The sequence below is a fragment of the Orbicella franksi genome, chromosome 1, assembly GCF_964199315.1.
Source record: "Orbicella franksi chromosome 1, jaOrbFran1.1, whole genome shotgun sequence".
Classification (NCBI taxonomy): Eukaryota; Metazoa; Cnidaria; class Anthozoa; order Scleractinia; family Merulinidae; genus Orbicella; species Orbicella franksi.
Genome location: NC_138145.1, coordinates 20,364,956 through 20,388,950, shown reverse-complemented (window position 1 = coordinate 20,388,950; position 23,995 = coordinate 20,364,956). Strand labels below are relative to the sequence as shown.

Sequence of the window (23,995 nt, the reverse complement as noted above, 5' to 3'; positions counted from 1 at the left end):
TTGTGACGACAATTAGGAATTAATACTTTGTCTTTATGTCGCATTTTAATTTTATATTCAGAACCTCTACGGCTCTGCGTAAGGATGGTTTCAAGCGTTCGACGGAAAAGATCGAGTAACGAGATTAGTCGCGCTTAGAATATTTAGGTGATAAAGATGATTTCTTTCGATTTAGGAATTACACTTTGTGGCTAAGGCCGTTTCAAGGGAAATAAACACATTGCTTTCTAAATTTAACCATATATTTTAGTAAGAAATGGGGCTTTTCCAACTTGTCGTCATTGACCTAGAAACCAGCAACTGTATTAGCTAAACCTTTGAGATTTTCTTCGCTGAAATCACCGTTCCATTCACAATTTTCACCCAGAATCTCCGGACTTTTCGGTTGCATGGTTTCAGAAATTCATTAGTTCGCCAATCCCCCGAGAAATTGCCATACCATTCGCTCCGTTGCTCCCCAAATTTCCGGCAGTTTTGGTCCAATATAATTTTTGGATTAACGTCGGGAACCTGGGGTACAGTACAGTTTGTAGTCTCCAGGCTTCAACGAGCGCTTATTCCAAGATGGCGACTTTGTTACATGTGCAATGAGGTTCAAATTGGAAGCCTTTTCAACTAGTCAATTCCACAATAACTTGCGATGAACGCCTGATACGTGGCTAGCTGAGAAGTCTGCTGACTGATTTCAAAATGTTTACAGTTGCAGGTGAGCACATTGAAGCCATGCAAACACTCATTTTGAGCTTACATGTGTCAGACACTTGAAGAGGGGGGGGCAAGAGTATTTTCGTGACGCCGTGATCCGGTTTTTTTGTGCTCTGTGAATTGTGATTTGATAAAAAAAAAAACTGTTCCGTGAATCGTGATTGAAGTGTATTCCGTGAGGTGTGAAATGCAAAAGTCCTTGGCTGTGAATCGTGAACAAATAAGAAATAAATCGTGAATGTCTAAAGTTGAGTTCGTAGCTGAATTTCATTGCATTGTGATCAGATTTTTTCCGTGACCTTAGTGAATTTAACGCTTGAGTCAAGCCGACTGCGAGTAGCGACAAACGAAACAAGTTGACAGGTTTAAATAAACCAGTTGATTTCCTGATCACCATATTAGCCAATGAACCCGTCTCAATAGGATTTTTGACTGATGAGCCATTGATGAACGACATGTGCGGACTCGGTGTAACTCAGACTAGTAAAGATCATGGCTGCTGAATCCGACAAAGTCCTTGTGGTTGTTGAATCAGTTATATTTTACCATGCTGAGCCAGAATCAGGCACTTCCAAATTTGCTGGATCCAAGGAGCGTGTCAGAATTGGCATAAGAGATTCACACAAAATTTTAAGTGTCTTCTTAAGAAAGATGTGTGATTAGTTTTTGAGGAATCAGAGAAGAGTGCATAAAACGTGGCCTCGGTGAAATCTTGGATGTCAGGATCTGCAGACTGGTGAAGGACGGCATAAGTCCCAGAAGATGATGTGCCGTATGACACAGACAGTGGGCCTGACGATGCCATGGAAAGTGACAACGACAATGATACTCTGACCTTCTTAAGGTCATTCCCCAGCATTGGATTGCACATCCCTACTGAGCATAATTTCACGCTTGATTAGCGCCTGGGCATTAAAAAATGGCAGCTTTTTGTTTACAGCGGGACCTCACAGTAGAGGTAAATCGTCATTTTCTCGCAAACGAGTATGGTGACCTATCATTTTTTCTGTTGTTTTGAACTGAGTAATAAATTTCTCTGTGTAAAATAAATATGGACCAATTCTCAGTGTAGATCAAAAAGCAATCGTCAGAAACGTGAATTTAGCAAGCAATCTTGACAAAAATCGTGGTGCTATTATAAGGATTTATATAGGTATAAACAAGGTGCTGTTGCTCCTAGACGAACATGGAGACTCCTCATTTTTATTTCAAAATTTAAGTTCCTATAATATAAACAATCAATAGGCAAAGTTTCACAAAAATCTCAGTGCAGGTTCTTTTTCAGTGGAATGACCTTAATAGCCGTAACAACTCGCAGCTGTCCAAGTCCGATATTTCTCTTAAGAGGTCTCTTAAAGTAAAACCAACAAATTAAGATTTCAAATATCACCTTTCCAACAGCAGTAAAGTATTGGTCAAGTTAAAGAATGCACTTTTTTGTGCAAATTTTGATTACAGTTTCGTGCACATGTTCGAGAATTGTGAAGAGTGAATTTTTGTTTCGTGATTCATGAAATCGAAAATTTACTAGCGTGACTTCGTGGCAAGACTCCCCCTTGCCCCCCCTCCTTGAAGGATCTCATACTGTACATTTACTCAAGCAGAGGTTCAGTAATACAGCAGGCTGATTGAAGTACTAGAATTTATATAGGCACTGCTACATGTAATTTGGGTCTTCAGTGACACAAATCTGCGTAACTTGTGCAGGTTGTTGTATCAAAATGACTTTGCATGCCGATGTGTATCGAATCGAGTTTGATTTGTATCGAAACGACTTGTATCAAAACGACTTTGTATCCAAACTACTGGACACCCTCGTGCATTTCTATGTTTTGCAATATATTTTGTACGACCACAGCCTTGCATGAACAAATGGCGGGCTCATTACAATTTGCATGTAATTTAGCTTTTAGAAGGACTTTGTATTGTGTTCTTGGGCAAGATGCTTTATTGTTTCATTGCCTCTCACAACCAATAGATGAGTGTAGGGAAGGTGCCTGAAAGTCTTGCTGGCAACTGCAAGGGGTAACCTGAAAATACTCCCCCCTGGTCCGCAGACCCCCACTATGGACCGGGTCTGTGGACTACCCATGGACCGGTCCACGGACTACCCCTATGGACTCCCTCTACAGACTACCCCCAAAATGGAATAAAAATAGTAAATAAATATTTCAGTGACAGGTTGTCTTATAGATTACTCATTTTTGCAAAATTTCCAATGTTACATTGTGCAAATGTAACAGACTTGGGTTCAAGCGCAGACGCGTATATCATTACACATTACCATTTCCTTTGCTACAGCTGTATGACCATACAGTGTGTGAAAGACCAAGAAGCCTCCAGGAAGCCTCAAAATTTGTGCTCTTTCTTTTCTGTCATTTTGTTCAGCCCATTCTCCTGTGGGTTCGTGAGCTCGCTCCAGGCTTCACAATTACAGATACAGTGGAATTAGTTTACAGATACAAACAAGCTTAAACGACCTTAAAACACATGTCGTAGTGTTTGTAAACTGGAGATTACTTATATATTTTACAAACACTACGATGAGTGCCAGCCTGATGCAGGGGTGGCAAATAGTCTTTAAAAACCTTGGGTGTCCCAAAATTTTGGACAAATTTTACAGACTTACAGTCCTATTTTTTTTAGTGGTTATGTGCATCTCACAGTTTCTATTTTTTTCACAAAGCTTTCTGGGAGTCTCAATTTTTTGCTAGGCTAAGAAAGTCTCAAAGTCCTGATTTGTTTGTTTGTCTTTATAACTGACGTCTCTGTACTCCTTAAAATCTGGACTTCTTGTGCTCACATTTAAAATACTTTCAATTGAAATATCATTCTCAGGATTTAAAAAGTCAAAATGTCTCAGGATCGCAAAGAAAAATGCTACTCTCCCCTTCTCTCAGAGTTTCACGTTAATTTTACCGTTAACACTGTTTACCCCTTGATGCCAACCATTAGTGTAATTTTTTAGCTGCAGTCTTGAAGGTAGAATTTCGCCATTTTTCATTGCACTGACAAGTACTGTACAGCTCAGAAGTACAATAAGTGAACCTCTAGCACTCACATTTTGAAAATGTAAAGGGAGATGTATCTATATGTTTTTTTTGGTTTTAAGCATGTTACCCACAGCTTAAAGGCCCGGTGTCTCATAAATGTGTATGCCATTTGTTTTTCTTTTGTGATAATATTATATGCAAAACAAAGGCCAAGTCAATTGTTAACAAAAAAAAATTTATGATACAAGTAATAACACATGCAAGGTTCTCTGTAAGCAGCAGCTCTTTGTGTAGTTGCCTTGGACACTCTAGCTACTCTTGAGACTTTTCAAGACACAAAATATTCAAAAGGTACATGTACAAACTTTGTTAATAGCAGAGCTCCTGCGTGCTGAAGGTGTGCAAGCCTTTTGAAATTGGTAACCCTTTGAGCCGAGAAAATTTGGTTGTCATGTGATTGTCTCTATGATGTCCGTACATGTACATACACCACTTGCTTTGCATGTGCGCAAATTTTGCAAGGTCCTGTTTTCGTTTATATTACCCTTTTTGGCCTACAAATAATAATAATAAAAAAAATGAAACACCAAACAGTGTTCAAGAGGCACCGATGAGGAACATCAGGGGGTAGAGAGTCATAAAAACCTTGCCTAGTGAAGGATACCTGGAGAATTTTTCTTTCTTTTGATAGCCAAAAGACTTGACCATCAATACCCTTTCAACAGTACTGTGTTTTGAATACAGATTGCCAATTTATTGCAGCTCTCAGGACTAAGTTAGGAAAACAGAATGGTAATGTACAGTAATTTTTCGAAGCTGGATTCCATTTTTTAAACAACTGGTAAAGCTATATGACAAGCCCAAAAGTTGACTGCAAAGTTGTGGGCAAGAATAATTTTCAAATTACACTTCAGCGCAAATAATTTTAACAATAATAAATTTAAACAATTATTCCCTGAAGTGGAGATGGCTATCGGTGGTCACTATCCACGGACACTGAGGGGAAAAAATGTTTAAGTCATATATACATGTACCAATTGAAAGCAGCAGGATAAACCTGAAAAAATTTAAATTCTCCCCTGATTCATGTGCAAAATGGGCGGCAGTGCAAGAAAAGTCACATGATTCATCAGGTAAATAACAAGAGAAATCAAAGTAATGTGTTTCGTATGTTTGGTAAAATTAGAAAACAGGAAACACCGCGAAAAAAAATGGTTGATTTGATGATCTTATCCAAAAGATTAGCTCATTACAGTCTTTACAAATTTGTCAGAAGTTTCTGCCTGGACAATTCATGCAGACTGACGCAAATTGCGTTGAGCGACAATTTGTTGTAGAAACTGCCATCATGTTTTCTAGAGCTTTTGACTTCATATAATGGTCATCATTGTTACTTCGGTGAGATACACTGTTAATAGCTTCAGAAGGAGTAAATAACACAAGTTTGAGTTGATTTGTTGAAGTTGTAATTGTAAATTGCAGTTGTAAACAAATAGTGTTGTGTCCCTTGTTGGACTTTTTGCCGATAACTTCATGGCGAACAATAATTTTACTGTATTTGTAAATACTACCAAGCTGAATTTTATAGCTTTCTTTTTTGGTGTGTTAGCGGGGACATTTGTTTTGTAGACTGCTAAAATTTCTTATTTTGTTACACCGGGTTGGATTTGCTTAAGACTCTCACAAGTTGCAAGAATGTGGAAAAGCACTTATTAATCCCTTCTCAATACATTTCTTTGCACATTGTTTATGGAGATTTCTTCGTTTTGTATTGTCAATTCCTTTGGTTTGGTGAAATGTTTATTGGTGAATTTCTTTAAAGGTTATTGGCTAAGGTTATTGGTAATTCAAATTATGCTTAAGCGAGAAATTCTGCATGTTTTCTGGCTTCTCAGTTCATTTATTGGCTTTATCTTGAATGGTAATCAATATTAAACAAATTTTCTTTATTGTTTCTTTCATTCGGTGATTTTTCATGAAGAATTTTAGGCTTTAAGAGCAAACAACAGTTGCTAAATGACACTGAACGATTTGTGTATTTTGTTTCTGGAGATTTCCTTGTTTTGTTTGTTCAATTCATTTGGTTTGATGAAATACTTACTGCCGGTGAATTCTTTTAAAGGTTATTGTGTTGCGTATTAAAATGGTTAGTAGTTTATGAGAGCTTTGCTTAAATTACACTGTAGGCTTGGCTAAATCTACATGAATATACATCAATTACATGCATTATTTTACATGTAATACTTCACTAAAAAGTGCAAATTTTGCAGAAACAACAATTGTGATAAAATTGTGAGAGCATGTCAACTACTCTCTGACTTGGCTTATTTATGGTCAACAGTTTTTACGACAAATATGTAACAATACCTGATGTGCACAAAATGTACAGTCGTGTACATTGTACGTCGACATATATTCACTTAAAAATGCCCAAAGTTCTAATTGTAGTAAATAACATTTCATGATTTACAGTGGTTGTGGTGTTTAGTTACGTGTACTTAAATTTCTGGTGAAATGATGCTTTTTGCATTAAAAAAATGTTTCACAGTGATCAGATAACTGATTTGATTCTCTCTGTTTGGGTTGGGAAATTGTGACCAAGGACAGTGTCACCTACTGCAAATCATCATTGAGAACTCTATATATACTTCAAATTTTTGGGAGACTGCTGGACATGGAAAACAACTTAAGTCAGTGGAACTAAATTAACAGAAAGCATTAGGTTGAATTTCTAATCTATACTGTAGGCAAAATAGACATTTATGTCCATACAATCATACACAAATGAATGATGTTCCATCAAAGTGGACATTAATTCTTCATAATTTTTTGATTTGAACAGGAAAATTAAAACAAGTAGAAAGTTCATCCATCTTACAACCATCGAACTGTGTTACGAGATCAGACATCCAACTGAAAATGCTATGTACTAAATAATTTTGTAATGCTTTGAAAGAGGCTTCAATATTTGGCAGGTTTCCATGGTCAATCTAAATCACTCTGTCAATTTACAACACTACATGTACACGTCACACACACAAAAAAGAAACATTTTGCTGCAGTATCTTACCCTCTGAGCTTTCAGCTACATGTACATGTGCATGTATACACTTTATGCACAAGCTGCTTCTTTTCCAAAGTACCAGCTTGTGATGTAAGTAATCTCAGATAATATTGTCATTATAAACGACTATAAACAATTCAAGAAATCCTAACATAGAGTTTCACCCATGATGTTACCTTGGATTCCTGTAAAACAGGAATCACTTCAGAGAGCTGGAGCTGACTGTTGTATTCCGGTAGGTCTTGTGACTTATTCTTTGATGTGCAACTACATCTTTGGATTTTGAGATCAAAGGAAAACTTGACCTTAAAATGATGCATTGCTTGGTTGAGGCATAATAATTATAGGCTACTCCTGGGATTTTCTCTGTTGCGAGTACTGTAGTACACGCAGGAGGTTTTAACCCATGGCCTCACTGGCCATGAAAATATAGTAGAACAACAAGAGGTACAAGTCTAAACGGGGACGACTTGTTCTATTTTCAACATGTGAAGTAAGAATAAGTTAGAATATTTCATGCACTGTTGAGTTCTATATTTGTCTCTTTGTGGATCAGCTAGACGACCTGTGAAGTTATCTGAGCTCATGACGGCTTAAAAATGCCATGTTGAAATGGACAGAGAGACAGATGGACAGACAGACTGATGGACAAACAAACAGACAGACAGATGGACAGATGGACAGACGGACAGATTGATTCATTGATCTATTGATTTATTTTAAATGTACTTTTGCAGGACGACTTCCAACGGAGAATTCCAAGTGGCATTTGGAAAATGCAGGTATTGTAGACAGCTACATATACATGTAGTCCATGCTCTATCTATGAACTCGAGTAAAAAATCTTTTTTAAAGTTCTTGGAATAAATTATGTTAAACCACAACTACTCAGACAGTGATTTTCCAGAGTATTCTTAACTATTGTACATTACAATTTACATTGTGAATTTCACAAGATAGAACTTTGTTTATCATTTGTATAAACATGTAGTTCTACTCCTCACTTGTTCTGGCAACTGTCAGGTTGTGGTTGTTGTTTCATTTTGTTTGCATAAGCTCAAAGAAAGTTGTGGGAGATAAAAGTCATCAATAAAACAAAATTAATTGTCAACGTGGGTGTGAGTGGTCAGGAAAGTAAGTTGTTTATCATCATCATGCAGTCCTTTGTTCAGTGGATTATTCCTCTAAAAGGCCAGGGGAATTATTTCAACCAAAGGTTAACTTCGAAATTCTCCCTAGTGTTACATGTATATTACATATAAGGTTTTCAGTTTCTTTGATTTGTTATATTAATTACACATTTTAATTGTCTGCCCTGTCATGGTGTTTGCGTTTGTAATGTTTGTAAGTGCGTTCGTTTCCACAGCCAGGAAAACTCAGATTTTTTTCTTTCAAGATTAAGAACATTTTTCACCTAAAATGATCACTTTCTTTAAAAATGTGCATGTGATGTTTGCCTGAATTTTGCATTTGATATGGTGTTGAGAGGTCATTGTCGATTAAGTGGAGAGAAAAGCCAAGGAATATTTTTTTAAGGTTAAGGAAAACGTTGCCTATGTACAGTCGGCTGTACACAGGCCAGGAAAACACAAGGAAACTGAGATCGAGACTGGGAGATTTGCATTCCTGTCGAATGTTTTTTTAAGGTTTAGTGTGTTGGACTGAAATCGAAAAGTAGAAAAAGAAAATTTGAACGGAACAAGAGTTTGTACAGTAGCAGAAACTTTCAAATATTTGTCTTGTGCTTGGCCACTGTGGTTGAAAATGAATTTCTGTTAACTGCAATGTTGCCTTCATTGTATGTGCTCACCGCACTTGTATTGTAGATATGAAATCTAAGGGAACTACATCGCTGTACATATAGAGACAAGGAGATCGAGCTTTTTCCTATCTTGTTTAACCACAGGCGTCCCAAACTCACGATAGAATTTAACACCTCAAAAAAACCCCAAAACGATGAAATAGGCCAAATGGACAACAGAAACCAGGCATGGTGAGTACATTTTCTATATTTTATTCAAAGAAGTAACATTTGATTTCGTTCCGCGTTTTTATCCTTCGTTATATTGAACTCCATACAGTGCCATTTAGAGCGCTCAAATTATCAACGGCCCAAAGTGTAACACAACAACTATACTTTAGGAGGTCACGTCCCACTCGACACGTGTACATACATGTAAATCATTAATATTTGATTGATTCCTCGAATCGTGAGTTTGGGACGCCTTTGGTTTAACTAATTTTTTAATCAAGTCTAAAACAATGTTGGCCCTCTTTAGGCATCATACTGCTAAAGACAGTGTGTACCTGTTGAAGCTTTGCCGTGTGTAAAATAATTACATTCAGTTGGTTTCCTTGTTGCTATTTGAATGACTGTGAGTAACCTAACAGTCATCTTGAATGCGTGCGTGATTATGTTCCACAATGACGTAGAATCCTTCCTTCCGGCGTAAAACCATTATTAAACCACATTGAGACTGATTTGCATGGGTCACCATGTGGTTTGTCTAGAGTTTGATATTATGCGTGGTTAGAAATACTATAGAAAAACAACCACCTTAACGAATAGAATTCCAAAACTTCATCGAGAGATTATCGAACGCATTGTCGAAGCTCACATAAAACAAGCAAGGTTTTAAAACATTTTAAAAAATGTTTGTAAAAGGCAAAGATGGAAATTCTTGGTTTTAGTCACGTCATGCACTGTCGAGGAAAACTGCAAATTTTGCGAACATTTGCGTGTTTTAAGCCTGTTATTTAACAATCCTAAAATCTTTTATTGGGTGTTTCTAACAGTAAAGATGTCTCGTTTTTGGTTTGGTGTCTGGACTAGATGAATATCTAATTGTTAAAAAAAAAGAAACATTCGTTGGCTCTCACAAGTCGGTTTCTTGTTTACATGTAGCTCGTAGATACGTTGAATTTACACTAACATGACCCGAGAAGACAAAATTCAGTTCACTTTTCGAGGTCTAGGAGATAACAATTTTACTGAATCCATCTTAATGTGAATTAGAGTCCGTAGTAACCACACTTCCAAGTTTCGTTTCATGAAAACCTTAGCAATGCCGTTCGCCCAACCCGGAAGAACAGCTGCAGTCGTGGGTGGAAGGTTCTCGATAATTACTGATGTCATGTTACGTGTGCTAAAAATTTTCTGTCAGGATCATGTTCCATATTATAGTTTTGTGTTGGTTTTGAATGAAGGAATCCAATTTTCAGCAGCATACATGCATCCAGATTACCCCCCACACACGCATGCGCATGCATGGAACTTATACAAGCCTGTAATCTCACGGAAGTTCATGAAACGGATTTTTAAGTCCATTAGAAAATTGTCGGAGACAGTTGACGAGTAGTCTACTGGCTATATACGTGTATGAAACAAAGTTGCGTTTCCCACAAGTGAGCGGATGTTGTGCGTGTCACCAATAAATAGTCCGTTGAGCTAATGGAGATTCGGTCACGCTAGGTGGATAACCACTGGGCGTGACTCGGCAGTGTCCGGCAATCTAAGGGAGTTAGTCACGACACGCGCGCTGTACAGAAGAACGCGCGAGGCTTGAAAGTGACGCCAAAAAAAGTTTAAAACATGAAAAAGAAAAGAAAAAAAATATAAAAGCACATAGAACAGCAAATAACAAGCGCAAAAAAAAAAAAAAAAAAAACAGAAAAAAAAAGAAAAAAGGGAGTAGCCCTTGGAAAAAAAAAAAAAAAGTGGAAAAAGAAAAAAAATATATAAAATATTAAAAGCTCCCACGGCCGACACTGTCGTCATTTTAACTCTTTAGCAGTTTCATTCGCAAACTGCGCTATGATTGTTCGTTTAATTCACATTTGGTTTTAGTTCACATGTCAACTACAGCATTTTCTTGAATGGATGGTTTTGCGAGACACGAACCCAGTACGCTACCAAATGCTACGTATAATAAAAGTAGCAACTACAGTGTATAGCGCGTTGTTTGGACTTTCCGTTGGGGGTGGGGAAGGGTCTATTTTCTTTTTTTTTTTTCCTTAAAATGCACTTCGTCGGTATGTCCGTCGGTTTTCAGTTCAATCTGGAGAATGAGTATGTGCTTGTTTTGCTTTTGTGTTTGCTTATAGTGTAATTGGTACAAAAACGTTAGCGAGCTGGAACCCTGAATCCCATCTTGAATTGGCGGATGCTGGTCCATGCTATATGAGTAGGTGATAACCAGTGACGGATGTCGGCTAGCAGGCCATATTCACCAACCCTCCTCCCCTCCCTCCCCCCTTTAGAGCACCTCTGGTTCCGATACTGACTACTAAGTACAAGGTTCGTCATCCTTTGTATTCGACTGGCCAAACAGTACGGGAATGCACGCAGCTAAAAGAGAGTAGGATTCTAATCGTGTACAATGAAGAAGATGTCAGTATTAATTTCACAATTTTCACCAATACAAAGGAATAGATAGAAGTGTCTCGGTTTCGTCACGCCATGTAACTGTCTGTGAGCAATGCAAATTTTGACCGTGAGACGTTCTGTTTAACAATGTCCATATTTTGTTTCGTTTCGTTTTGTTTTGTTTTAAATTATTACTCAAACTGAATATCTACATCTGCCTGTAGATAAACTCGTAGTCGGTCATTCAAAACTCGGTTGTCTTTAGCTAGAGTAGCTTGCTGCTGCTGTGAAATTATTTGCATTATTGTTTCAAACCAACAAGTCATGTCGAACATCCCTTTTTATGCAAATGTAAGTTCGCAGCGTCAATATAATATACAACCATAGTTTCATTATATGAAAGCGAATTGTCTAATAGTCACACAATGCTGTCCACTTAACCCGTCTGCTGTAAACGTACTTAGCTCGACAGCAGTAAGTCACTTATAGTTCAAAATGACGATCAAAGCTAATTTGTTTTGAAGCTTCCGTTGGAGCATAGTTTACTATACCGATAGACAAACTGAGTTAAGCGATATAATCGCCGGCGACGTCATCTATTTTTTACTACTCCCGGGATGTTTTTTACTTGTGGGAGGGGAGGTATGGGAGTTTTTTCATGTGGGAGGGTATTAGCACTGATTTTCCTTGTTGTTGTTCTCAACTTGTGAGCGATAGAGCCTTGTTGTGAATATTATGTTGCACAATAACCAAATGGTTTCCGTCTATAGACAGCGTGCGAGTGCATGTTCTTTAGCTAATTCTGTGTTGTTTTTCTTCGCACTGTAGCCGTATACGTAATTTATTTAAGAAATAGAAAACATGTACCGTATGTCTATCGAGTCTTAGTATAAATCTACTAGAGTCCTATCATGAATGCCGTTCTCTGATTGGCTACGCTACTCACTTCCTATTCTGTTTTAGATAGTGAGTAGCGTAGCAGCGTGCGCTAGGGGCCGCTTGTTTGTGTTTTCGAAGTGTCTTTGAAGAAGATTTAGATTAGATTTTTGAACGACTAGTAGATTTATACTAAAACAATTAGGTTATTCGCTCTCGCGCGATAGAAATCTCGAGCTCATAATCTAATTGGTTAGTAGAAACACGAGTGGAAGTTTGGGAGAACGAGAAATGCTTTGGAACACGAGCCGCATGCGAGTGTTTCCACACAACTTGTTAACTTTGATTATCAAAATGTAAATTCCCTTTGCTCGCGCCATCATTATGTCGACAGCTTGTGCTAGTTCTGTGTTTCTATCGAGTTTAAGTAAAAATCTGTTAGCGTTCCATCACGAATGCTATTCTCTGATTGACTACGCTACTCACTTTCTATTCTGTGATAGATAGTGAGTAGCGTAGCAGTGAGCCCTTGTTAACGAAATGACGAACGCTTCTTGGCGTTTTCGAAGTGTCTGTGAAGAGGATTTAAATAAACTTTTGAACGACTAGTAGATTTATACTAAAGCAATTAGATTATTTGCTTTCGATTTCTATGCGTGATAGTTGACGAGGGCGTATAGAAATCTCGAGCTCATAATCTAATTGTTTAATAGAAACACGATTTTTAACCAATTAGCGCGCGTACATGTACTTTCTTAGGACTGTTTTCTAAATTCAATCAGTGGTGGATCTGGGCTAGCAGACCAGCCTCTCCCGTTTCCTTTTTCTGAAACATAAGATAGAAATCAACGTAAAATCTGAAACCATCAGTACCTTTGGGGGAGATACAATGTACATACCCTTATTACACGACTAAGTTAGTGCAGAGGGAAAATCAGATTTCTCTGTTACTCGTTCAATATTTTACGAGTTCAGTGTAGGACCCTTCACTGCTCCGAACTATTCCTCGCGGTCACTCTTAAAAGTTTTCTTGTCATAGTAGTTTTATTGCTCAATATTGGTATGGAATTAACTTGCAATTCATTTGTTTTCATTTCACGTGTACGCAACAGCTCAGGCACAAAATGCTGTTCCTAGAATTTTTTTTTTTTTGTTAAACGTACTAAACCTACCAAAACTCCGAATGCACTCTTTAATCGACGATTACCACTAGTTTTCTTTGTAGCAGAAATGCCCGGTCAGAGTGTCCGACCGGGCTAAGCTTTTACCTGTCAAAACCTCAAATTTGCTGGACAATTGTCCGATGACGTACTGTTATTTGCAGGCTTGACAGTGATATATATGTTTTTGATAAACATTAGTTTTGTTTTAATAATTGTCAAAGGTACATTACTTTCAAAAATTTCGGACGTTTAATTTTGGGACGCTCTGCTAGAACATAGCTTAAGTAGTTAAATTTTTGCCCACAAAACTTGAGTCAGACTTGAAAATTTATGGAATTGATCTGCATTACATGTATGTTCTCATAAGAGAAACAAAAATTTTCTTTTCAGGTGATAAAAAGGAGAAGCAAATCCTAATTCAAGTCCTTGCTTCATCCTGCATGTGATAGCGCTGTCCAAGAAGAAAGTATGTACTTTATACTGTACTGTAAATATTTTGAATGCTTAAATTTTCAGGCACTTTCAAATTTCAGACGGTTATATTTCTGGACATTTTTTTGTCCGAAATTAACGTTATCCGAAATTTTTTGTAAGTAATGTATATGCAAACTATTTAAGACGGAATTCAACACACGTTTGTGTAACAAGTGGACAAAAACCTAGTACCGAGATTATATACAGTACATCGTATTGCAAACTTCTGTACGACTGTTTTAAATATCTGCTCCAAAAAAATCATTTCTAGCAACACCAAACGTCGAAAACGAATGTTGAACTTCGTATGAAACACTTGAAAGTACTGGTGAAATGAAACTGATGATGAAATTTTGCCTGTGTTTCAACAAGTTCTCTGAACTTTGAAATTTAGTTTCTCTCGTTCCCATGGGAAAGTGTTTTCGGTGTTATTTCAGGCAATTATTTATGTATTTAGCTTTAAAAAAATGTCAAAATGACTGCAAAATACTTAAAATTATTTTGGTACCAGATTTTTGTCGACTAAAACCTGAAATTGCTCGATTTTCTATCGGATTACGTCTTACATTTTGTTGTCATAATAAGGAGAGTAATGAGTAGAGAAGAGTCTTCATTTCATTGAGATGTCCTCAAGTTCACAGGATTTTGAGTTGCTCATTTCAATCTTATTTATTCCTGGGTCAATATTATTCCTTGGAATTGATCAGAATTTCTTGCCTCTGGCTTCAGAGTTAATGTCTGGTTCAGAATCATTTATCCCAAGAAGGAACATCATTGGCTGGCTCATGGCTAACATTCTGTTGCAAAAACACTGATCGATTGCTCAGGGAATTAGTTTGTTTTGGTAGGGTAGAAATGTTTGGGTAATCCTTTAGGAGGTTGTGAAATTCTTAAGACTCTGAAGCAAAATTTTAAGAGAAAAGAATTATTTGCACATTGTTTTTATGCAAGTTTAGTAAAAGTCATGTACAAAATACTTACTAGTTACATATTGGATATGCAGACAAGTTGTAAGAGACATAGATCACAAGATCAAGGACTGGGGACCCAGGACCTTGGACTCAGGACAGAGGACCCAGGACGGAGGACCCAACTCAGAGGGCCCAGGACAGAGGACCCAGGACAGAGGACCAAGGACTCAGAACAGAGGATCAAGAAGCAAGGATATGACTGATGACTGACAACTGGGGATCAAGGACAGTGGATGAAAGCAAGCTTTGGATGACGACCTTTCATAAGTTGAATTATAGATATATTAAGGTATATAAGATATTACCGACAGCAGAGATAGCACAGTACACCTTGCCTCGAGGGTTTTTCTCCGGGTACTCCGGCTTCCCTCACTCCTGAAAAACCAATATTTTCAAATTCCAATTTAACAAAATTGGCGACACATTGCTGTGGGTTGATTCAGATGAAAAATTCTTTGATTACTCAAGGTGAACATTTGCAATACCAATCTATTACTCTGTTCATTTCCTAGTTACATGTGCACGTGTGGTTTTGCAGTCTCCTTTGCAGTTGACATTTCAGTCAATGAGCAAATTGGGAAGAAGCTTTATTTATTTTCTGTCTTTTTCAAAGATCTCTTTTTTGGTCATAGGTAAAGGAAAATTCCCGAGGCAGTTAGTCAGTCAGTCAGTCAGTCAGTCAGTCGATCGATCGATCGATCAATCAATCAACCAATCATGTAATCAATCAAAAAAACACTCAATAAGTAAACTCAATTAATAGTTAAGATAAAAAGCCCAGGATATGCAGCTAACTAAAATTGCAATAACCAACCTTTGTATTTATCTAGTTGCAATTTGAAGATCTTTAACATTGTATTCCAATACCACTTTGATGCACATGTAACTAGTAAACATGTAAACAGAGTATTGAACTGACCAGTGTGTTGTGTGGGTGTCGTTCATTTGCAAATAAGTGGCTTGCTTGCCACATTTTCCATACAATTCATTATATCAGAGCCGGGAATTATGCCAATAGCAATCATCACTAAAAATTAACTGAAACTCAATTATGGTAAAATCTGTTTCTGTGAATTAAAAGTTTGGTAATTCTTGTTGTATTTTCATGCGTACAGACATAAAACAAAAACGAGCCGACATTGTGTTCAAAATTAAAGTAAATTTTCGCAATTTGTTATTGTCGAATTCAGAAACGGGCAATGAAATTTCAAAAACCCATGCAGAAAATAAACTAAAATATATTTCAATTAGAAGTATTTTATGAAATGCTCTTTGTCCATGAAAAGAAACAGAAACTGAACACCCAATCTGACTCAATCAAAGCAAAACCATTTAGTTCTTAATTAACACTCTCTACATTCCACATTGTAGTGTTTTAAATCAGATGCAACAAGACTTTCACAGGGATTCTTAGTACATGAAGAACTCATAAGAATCGGACTTTTAGTTTTAGGAATTTGAAAATGATGAATGAGTCATCAAAAGGTCATTCAAAATTATCATCGCTGATTTTTATTAATTGTTTGTCCAAAACCTCCTTTACTAGAAAATACAGTCAAAACTTATTTACCATTGTATTTATTTTTTCACACGTTTACAGACATTTTGAGTGCTCATTAAGAATTCTCAATTTTAAATTCTAGGATGCTCCTAAATGCAAAGCTAAAAATGTTCCTATTGAGTTCTAACGACAATTTATTTCAGTTCCTAAAAATAAATTGGTTACACTTTTTTGATATATGTACAGGCGTTTTGGTGTACCACTAAAGAAGTCAGACAGCAGCATATAATCATTACAGTAAATTTGATTGTACAGAAGCCACTTATTTGCTCATGAAAACCTAGTTTTTCCTTCTCCCAAGATTCCTATTGAGCAGCTTCATACTTCTTCCATGGGTTTTCCTGGGAAATCTTAAATTTAATTTCGAGGTGAAAAACAATATCTTTTGCCAACATCAACACAAGAAACCTTTTGAGGTTCTCTTCATGTTTATGTCTAATTTTGAAAAAATATACACGTATGTTATGCTTAAAATATCGTTGCCAGAATGCTAAGCTAAGCTTGTTTTGAGAAAATAGCTGCTCAATAGGAAACTTGTATTCAAGAAAATATATTTTTTTTTTATATTTTCAACGTGCGTCATGCTCTAAAATCGTTGGCTAATTCAGCTCTCACTGATCACAATTATTTTCTTTGGGTGAGCAACATATTTTTGTTCTGATCAATAGCATGATGGTGCTTGAAACTACATGTATAGTATTGTTATTCTATCACCTTTGAACAAAGGAAGCTTCCTAAAACCACTCATTTGTGGTAATGCAAGTAAATTTGATTGGCTGATCAAGAAATTGTTAATTGAATGCAATACCAATCTGCTGCTTTTCACAAATTTATTCAATTTACTAAGTGTTATACAAAATTGTTATTTATTACTCGATCAGTATTGCAAAAAATTCTGAGCTACGTTTTTCCAAAATAGTGCATTTAAATTATATTCAATTGTAGGATTAAAAAATTATGAAATCAATGCAATACCAATCTGTAGGATTTCACAAATTTATATAACTAACACGCTTTTATTGTCACACAAAGTTGTTATTTCTTTCTCAATCAGTTTTTAGAAAAACGAATTTTGTTTTCCAAAATAATTTTTGCCTCCTTTGTTTAAAGGTGCCACAGCAAGCTCATTAGCACAGAAGTAAACAATTACCAATTAACTCAGCTAAGAAAACACTACAAATTTTGGTGTCATAAGGTCTTCACGTTTGGGGAGTTGACACTTACGTGTTAAAGATAGGCCAAACGTGGGGATAATCAGAAGAAGAGGGGTGTAGAACAGACCCTTCAGATCTAGGGGGCGTTCCTAGTCAGCCATAATATTGGAGTCGTAGTGCATGTATAACAGAGAGAAAATTAACCCTTATGGTTATTTTCGTTAGGGTTTTGATGCAGTAGTTTTCAGTAGTTCAAAACTACAAAGGGAATCGGGCTTTTTAATCCGACTTTTCTCCAAAACGTTTTAACTAAGGCAGACTGAGTATTTCCAAGTGTTATTATTATTATTACTTAAGTATCAATTCAATAGCAGAACTAGTTAGTTAGGGTGTAAGTTTTTTTTTTTTTTTAACTCAAGCGAATAGTTTTTTTTACTGTGCTAATGAGCTTGTTAGGTTTTTATCTGTGGATTTGATATTTTCCACTGAACTTGTATATTTAAGATTATTTTCAGGAACTGAGATGGCCCATACACCCGCACAAAACACAAATGGTCAGATTTATATCTAGCCGATCGATGTCCCTGCAGGGCTGTAGAAACTCTTGCTCTGAGGACGGTGTTTCCGACGTTCCTCTGCAATATTCCAACTGAAAAATCCTGATGAGTTTATCTGTTCCGCTCATTTTTGATGGAGGCACTTGGACACTTTGATGGTGTGGTCGTTTGCTCTCAAGTGGAGAGGGCATCATGGGGGAAGGTGAGGGTTTGCTTTTCATGTCTTTTTGGCTTTACTTGACTACGTCAGAAAACCACACCTTTATTCCAATTGGCTTGAAAGATGTTTGTTTTCAATCAGTGTTTCTAGAATTTTTCTGTTGTTGAGGCCGTAAAACAGTAGTGCTTAGTGCGGGTCATGGGTAGTACATTTCCAGGATGTTGGGGTTAGTTTTAAACAATGAAGGTCACTGATCTGGCTTGACTGGAATTTCACAAGCGACACTAGATTGAGCTGAGAGTCATCTGGGATTCTTCTGAAAGAGCTGATTCTCGTTTAGGGCTTTTCTTAATTAAAAATAATTTTCTTTTCGTTTAAATTCTGAAGATAAAAACAAATTAGGTATCGAATAGAAATAAATTAGTCACAATCACCTTAAGAACAGAATTTATTAACACTATCAGTCCACGGTTCAAAGGATAATTAAGATCATTAACCGCTTAAAATATAAATTAAAATGATCTGCAATTACAACTTTGGCTTTTTTTCTGATCAACTCCAGGAATTAGTTAACCTAAGAAGAACTCAAAAGCAGTCTCCTGCCCTGGCGTTACTTGAGTTGTCACGCAACACTTCTTCTCGGAGTGTTGCGTCATGATACAAATAACGTCTATGAAGGAGGCTTCTTTTTGGGAAATTTTAATCTTAGCTACTTAACATATAGTTATATTTTCCGTGATGAAAGTTCAAAGCGTAGGCCAATTGTTCATTTTGACTTCCAAAACGTTTAACTAACCTGTAAAGGTTTTTTGTAACCAAACACATCCATAGTTCGATATGAATTTTGTACGTCTAAGGTTTTTCTTGCCTTTTTAAAATTACTTAATCTTGAAGTTAGTATTTAATTTTTGTTCACTAAACTTTGGCCAATTGTTCATTTTGATTTCCAAAACCTGAGATTTTCCGCGGAAACTTTATTTTTTGACTAAGTACATAACTGCACGCTAATTATCAATATTGCATTCCAAAACTATAAATTCAACTTCTAAAAGCAAGCATATATTTCGTATTTTTTTTTAATTTCATAGGCCAATTGTTCATCTTTACGTCTTAAACAAACTAAACCTGGGAAACGTTTCTCATCGTTCTTTTTTGTCTTTTGGTTGCTCAACTTCGTTGTTATCCTCGGGAATGCAGCGGCAGTTAATCGTGACGAGACGAAGTAAACCGAGCGGTAAAACCTTTCGTGGGGTCGATTTTGCCGCTCGGTTTACGTCGACTCTGCCGACTAACTGCCCTAAGTTTCCGAGGTCCTTCGTTGTTTAATGTTATTTAAAGCTAAGGTTAACAATAACAAAAGCACAAATAAATTTCAAAATTCCCCGTGTTTGCCTTTTTTTAAAAAACAATTTTAACTGTGAATATTTAATAAGATTTACTATGAATATTTAAACTACGATTCGTTCGAAAAATATTTGGATTTTTTTTGTACAAATTAGACTCGATTGATTTTAAATAACTGCAATTAAATATCAAAACAAAGTTAACGCAATTCTAGGTGATGTGAATGGACAAAAATCGCCCGTTTGCTTTCGCATAAGTATTTATTTACTTTAGCAAAATACGCCTGAAAACAAATTACTATCTTTCATCGCTTTAACTTTGATCTTATTAAATATAAGCGAAAATTCCTTAACTTGTATCAGCTTGAACGTAGGGTTTCATGTGACTTGTCCTCTTTTGGTGAAGTTTGTGAGAGGAGAGCAGGAAGGAGGTTTGGTCGGAAAGTCAGATCAATGATTTTTAGCGTCGGATTCTTTTCTTGGCATCCATGGAAATTACTAAACATGACTTGTACTTTAGCGCTCCTGTTTTCCTTGTCCCTCCAACGGAAATTTCTAGAAAACAGTGCTTGGTGCAGGCATCTTAAATTTTACCATTTGGCATTAATCTTTTTGCGCATTACTTACGGCTCTCAAAGCTAATAAAAATTCCAATTCAAATGGTGTGGTATTATGACGTAGTTGAGTGAAACCGAGGAGGCATGGGGAGCAAACTCTCACTTCCTTCATTATGCCACCTCCACTTGAGAGCAAACGGCCATATCATTAAAGTGGTCAAGTCTGGTCATCAAAGATGGCGGAGCAGATAAACAAACCAGCATTTTAAAGTTGGAATATTAATGAGAAACAGAAGAAACACTTCAACTCGGAGAAGAGTGAAAACAACCCGACAAGCAGGGACAAGATCGGCTAGATTTTTTTATTTTTTTAACACAATTAAAAATGCAAATAAAGAGACAAAGAGACAGTTTTCTTTGTTGTCGTTTTTACCAGCAATCCATCATAACTAACCAAGTAAACACTTGTGTTCATGACTAAGTCCTGACATACAGTGTAATCTGTCACGCAACTTGTCCCGCAATCTCCTCGAAAACGGCGTGACAAGTTAATGAAACATCGAGCCGTGTAACACAACGCGCAACCGACGAAACGTTTGAAAAACAAGTCGCTTCAACGGTTACAGAAAGTAGAACTAAGTTCCAACTTTCTCCAACTGCTGTAGCAACTGTTTCACATAAATTCTGTCCGTTACACGGTATGATAAATGACCCAATGTTTCATACAACGCACTCGTCACGCCGCCATCGAAAACATTAAGAGATAAGTTGCGTAAGAGATTACACTGAATAAGAGGACCACAAACCAAGTTCTGCTTTTAAGAAAACCACTACTTAAAAAAAAAATTGTCTGCCATAAAACTCTCATAGTACTTCTATCGCGTTTTCGCTGTAGTATTTGCGAGTTGCAAACTGTAATTAGTTGCTCAGGAAGTCGACTTTAAAATAAGTTGGCCCTTCTCTATTCACACTTCGCGTAACTGCTAAAGAACGTCGTTACGTAAGCGTGACATAAGCCTTTGCCTCTCACGCCACAATTTGGTAACAGAAATATACACAGTTCACAGGCGTAAAAATGCGTAACATCGTAAACTCCAATTAGGCTGTCCTAATTTAATAGAAACACGGGCGATTGAAAATCCCCTCGAATTCGCGAGATGCGAACCTGCAACTCACTGTAGCTCCTTGAAAATAGACAACAAACCCTGCGATAAAATTTCAGCATGTAAAAGAAAATGCTAATTTTTTAAAAACGCGCGGAACGCGACAATGACTTTTGTCCGATGCTGACGCCAAACGCATTGGTCCCGAAAAAAATAATCATCCCGAAAAGCCATTTTCCAAACTGAGCAACTAAACACATTTTGTGCCTCACAAATACAGCAGTGAAATGAGGTATTAAACACAAAGACGCACTATAAACCTAAAACGGGATTACAAAAACAACGACTGGATAATTTAATGCAACTTAACATAGTGATAGTAAATTTCCAAATAATTTTACGAATTTTGCAATATTTCAAGGCAATTACTTTTGAAAAACATGAATTAAAGATTAAAATAGTATCCAGATTTGGAGACGGCGAGATCCTCAAGGAAATTAAACGCATGTTTTAACCTTCTTTGTAATTTTAAATTTTCAAATAATTTTTAGAACTTTCAAGTATTTCAAGAGAGTCTTTTAACGTGAATTACGAATTCAATTATATCCAAGTTTAGAGACGGCTAAATCCTCAAGAAAATTAAGTGCCTTTTTAATTTTTTTCTCTGTAAGTGTAAATTTATAATAAAGAATTTTGCAATATTTCAAGAGAATCTGTAAATATGACTTCGAGATTATACTGTATCGAAATGTAGAGACAGTTATACCCTCAAGTAGTGCGTCTTTGTGCGTCTGAGAGCTTTATAACGATTTCCTTGTACCCTCATATCACTAACTTTACAATGGCCCATCTTGTTTTGTCAGGAGACTTCACTTAAAACACAACCCAAATCGGGTGTAATTATTTTCATGGATTTTCCGCAAGTTCTGGACAATAAACCAACCAAGACTTTATGGCGTAATTTCAAAGGGATTAATAAATAGCTCAGGTAACTCACATTTATTTTGTACTTATCACTTCAGCAAAAGTTCAAACAAAGTTATCGGAATTTAGTTTTAAAAAGCAATAAATATCTAAATCACACAGTGAAATCCAATTTTGATTTCTAGATTCATCAATAATGCATTATAACAAATCTGCATAGTCAAAGTAATGAGAGTTTGGCAGAAACATGAAAATTCAATCTTTTTGAAAACTCGTAACGTTTTTGAAGTCCATTAAAAACCAACGATAAAACCACTGAATAGCAAAGTGGAATCACTATTTTCATTTTCTACTGATCAATAATTCTTTTTGATAAAGCCTTATGGTCAAAGTAACTGGAATTCAGTAGAAATCGAAACTAAAAACTAATCTCTTTGATTGAGTGCAGTTACTATTACTTTTTTTACTTCATCAACAATTCATTTTAACACTTGCACATTGCACTTAACCGGTGATTAACAGATTGAACAAAGCAAAATATTTCAAACTTTTTCATTGCCTGTCGTCATATTTTCCAAGTATTTTGCAGATTTGGGTAACTTGCAAATGTATTGTTTTCAAACTCATGCTGAAGGGATAAGTGTTAATAAATATACTGAATGGTGAAGTCATATTAGTATCAATGGGCCACTGTGCAGTAACTAATACCACAGACATGCATAGCCAAACAGAGGTCAAATGAAAACTAACACACATCGCAAACAATAACATGCATCCTATACAAATTTGTTGAAAGTGGATAACACCTCAGAGAAGAATGTGAATAACAATATGAATAACCAAAAACAAAGAATTCTTCAAAAAAATAACAGGCAAGCCATAGAATTTGTGAAACAGCTTTTCAGAGAGTAATAATATTAGTTACTCAACAACTTTGTTCTATTTGTCAGCTGTAACAACTACTGCTAAAATCAATCAGTCCTTACCATGTTTTCATGAGGAGTCTTCAATTTAGCAGTTACTCAATTATCAATTTGCCAAATCATATTCACTTTCTTAGCAATTAATTTATCAAGACACTGTGGCTACAACAGCAGAGTTTTTGTTCAGCATGTCAATAAAAATTAATTGGACTACAAAATGAAGTCTCTTGTTGCTTGTTGTTTTGAAATGGTTAAAGGAGACGGTCACTCCAAAAAACGTAAATAAACGTATATTTTCTGTCAACCCTTTATAACAATCTTGCAAGGTAGCCCAAAATTTGACATCCTTACCGCCATTTTGAACAGTACTCAGTAGCCAGGCCGCATTTCCGTTGCGTCATTCCTTGCAAGAGATTTTGTCCAAATGGCTCCCGACAAGCCTTTTAACTACCATTCTGGGTTATGGCTGCTCTTGAGCCATATTATTTTGAGCCAAACTTGCTCCAGACTGGGAAATGATAGCATAAATGAAGATAGTGAAGTGGATCCTCGCTAGCAAAAATACATTTTGATTCAAGTCAGTTGCAGGTTTTTCTCCTTCTCGCCAATTCCAAGTCGGACAGAATGACGTCACATAAACACGGCCTGGCTACCAAGTACAGTTTCAAAATGGCAGCCTCTGAAGTTGCTTCTTTCGAGACAAATTTCTTCAAGATAGCAGGCACTTCAGAAGGTGAAACTTCAGTGAAAGGAAAATTCTGAATGTTTACTTGCTATAGGCGAAGACAAAAAAAGTAAGCTTTTTGGAGTGACCTTTTAAAATCGATTGACTTCTGATGCTGAGTTTCATTTTTCACTAGCTAGAAAGGCAATTTTTGGAAAAAAATTTCTTTAAGATATGTAGAACAAGAATGAACGAAATCATGATAAGTCATCAACATCCAGAAGTGTTCTCACTCTCCTGAAAAACTACTGTATTTCCTCAGTTGGCCCCTTCCCTCTGTAAAGAGTCCAACCTGCCCATTTATTTTTACTTGTTGTTCAGTACCCCTATCAGGGGTAAAAGTAGAATTATACCCTCCAGCCCCACCTACCCCCCCC

At 36.5% G+C, this 23,995-nt stretch overlaps 1 long non-coding RNA gene across 2 annotated transcripts; it reads left to right on the top strand.

The window, feature by feature from the left end:
- Window positions 1-259: 259 nt before the first annotated feature.
- LOC145496904 (uncharacterized) lies at window positions 260-23,995 on the top strand. Of its 2 annotated transcripts, XR_014050619.1 has the most exons (5): window positions 260-706; window positions 7,500-7,544; window positions 8,669-8,755; window positions 13,558-13,633; window positions 14,645-23,995. It is a non-coding gene; the product is annotated as an uncharacterized LOC145496904 (long non-coding RNA). The 2 variants fall into 2 exon arrangements; XR_014050620.1 differs by lacking the exon at window positions 8,669-8,755.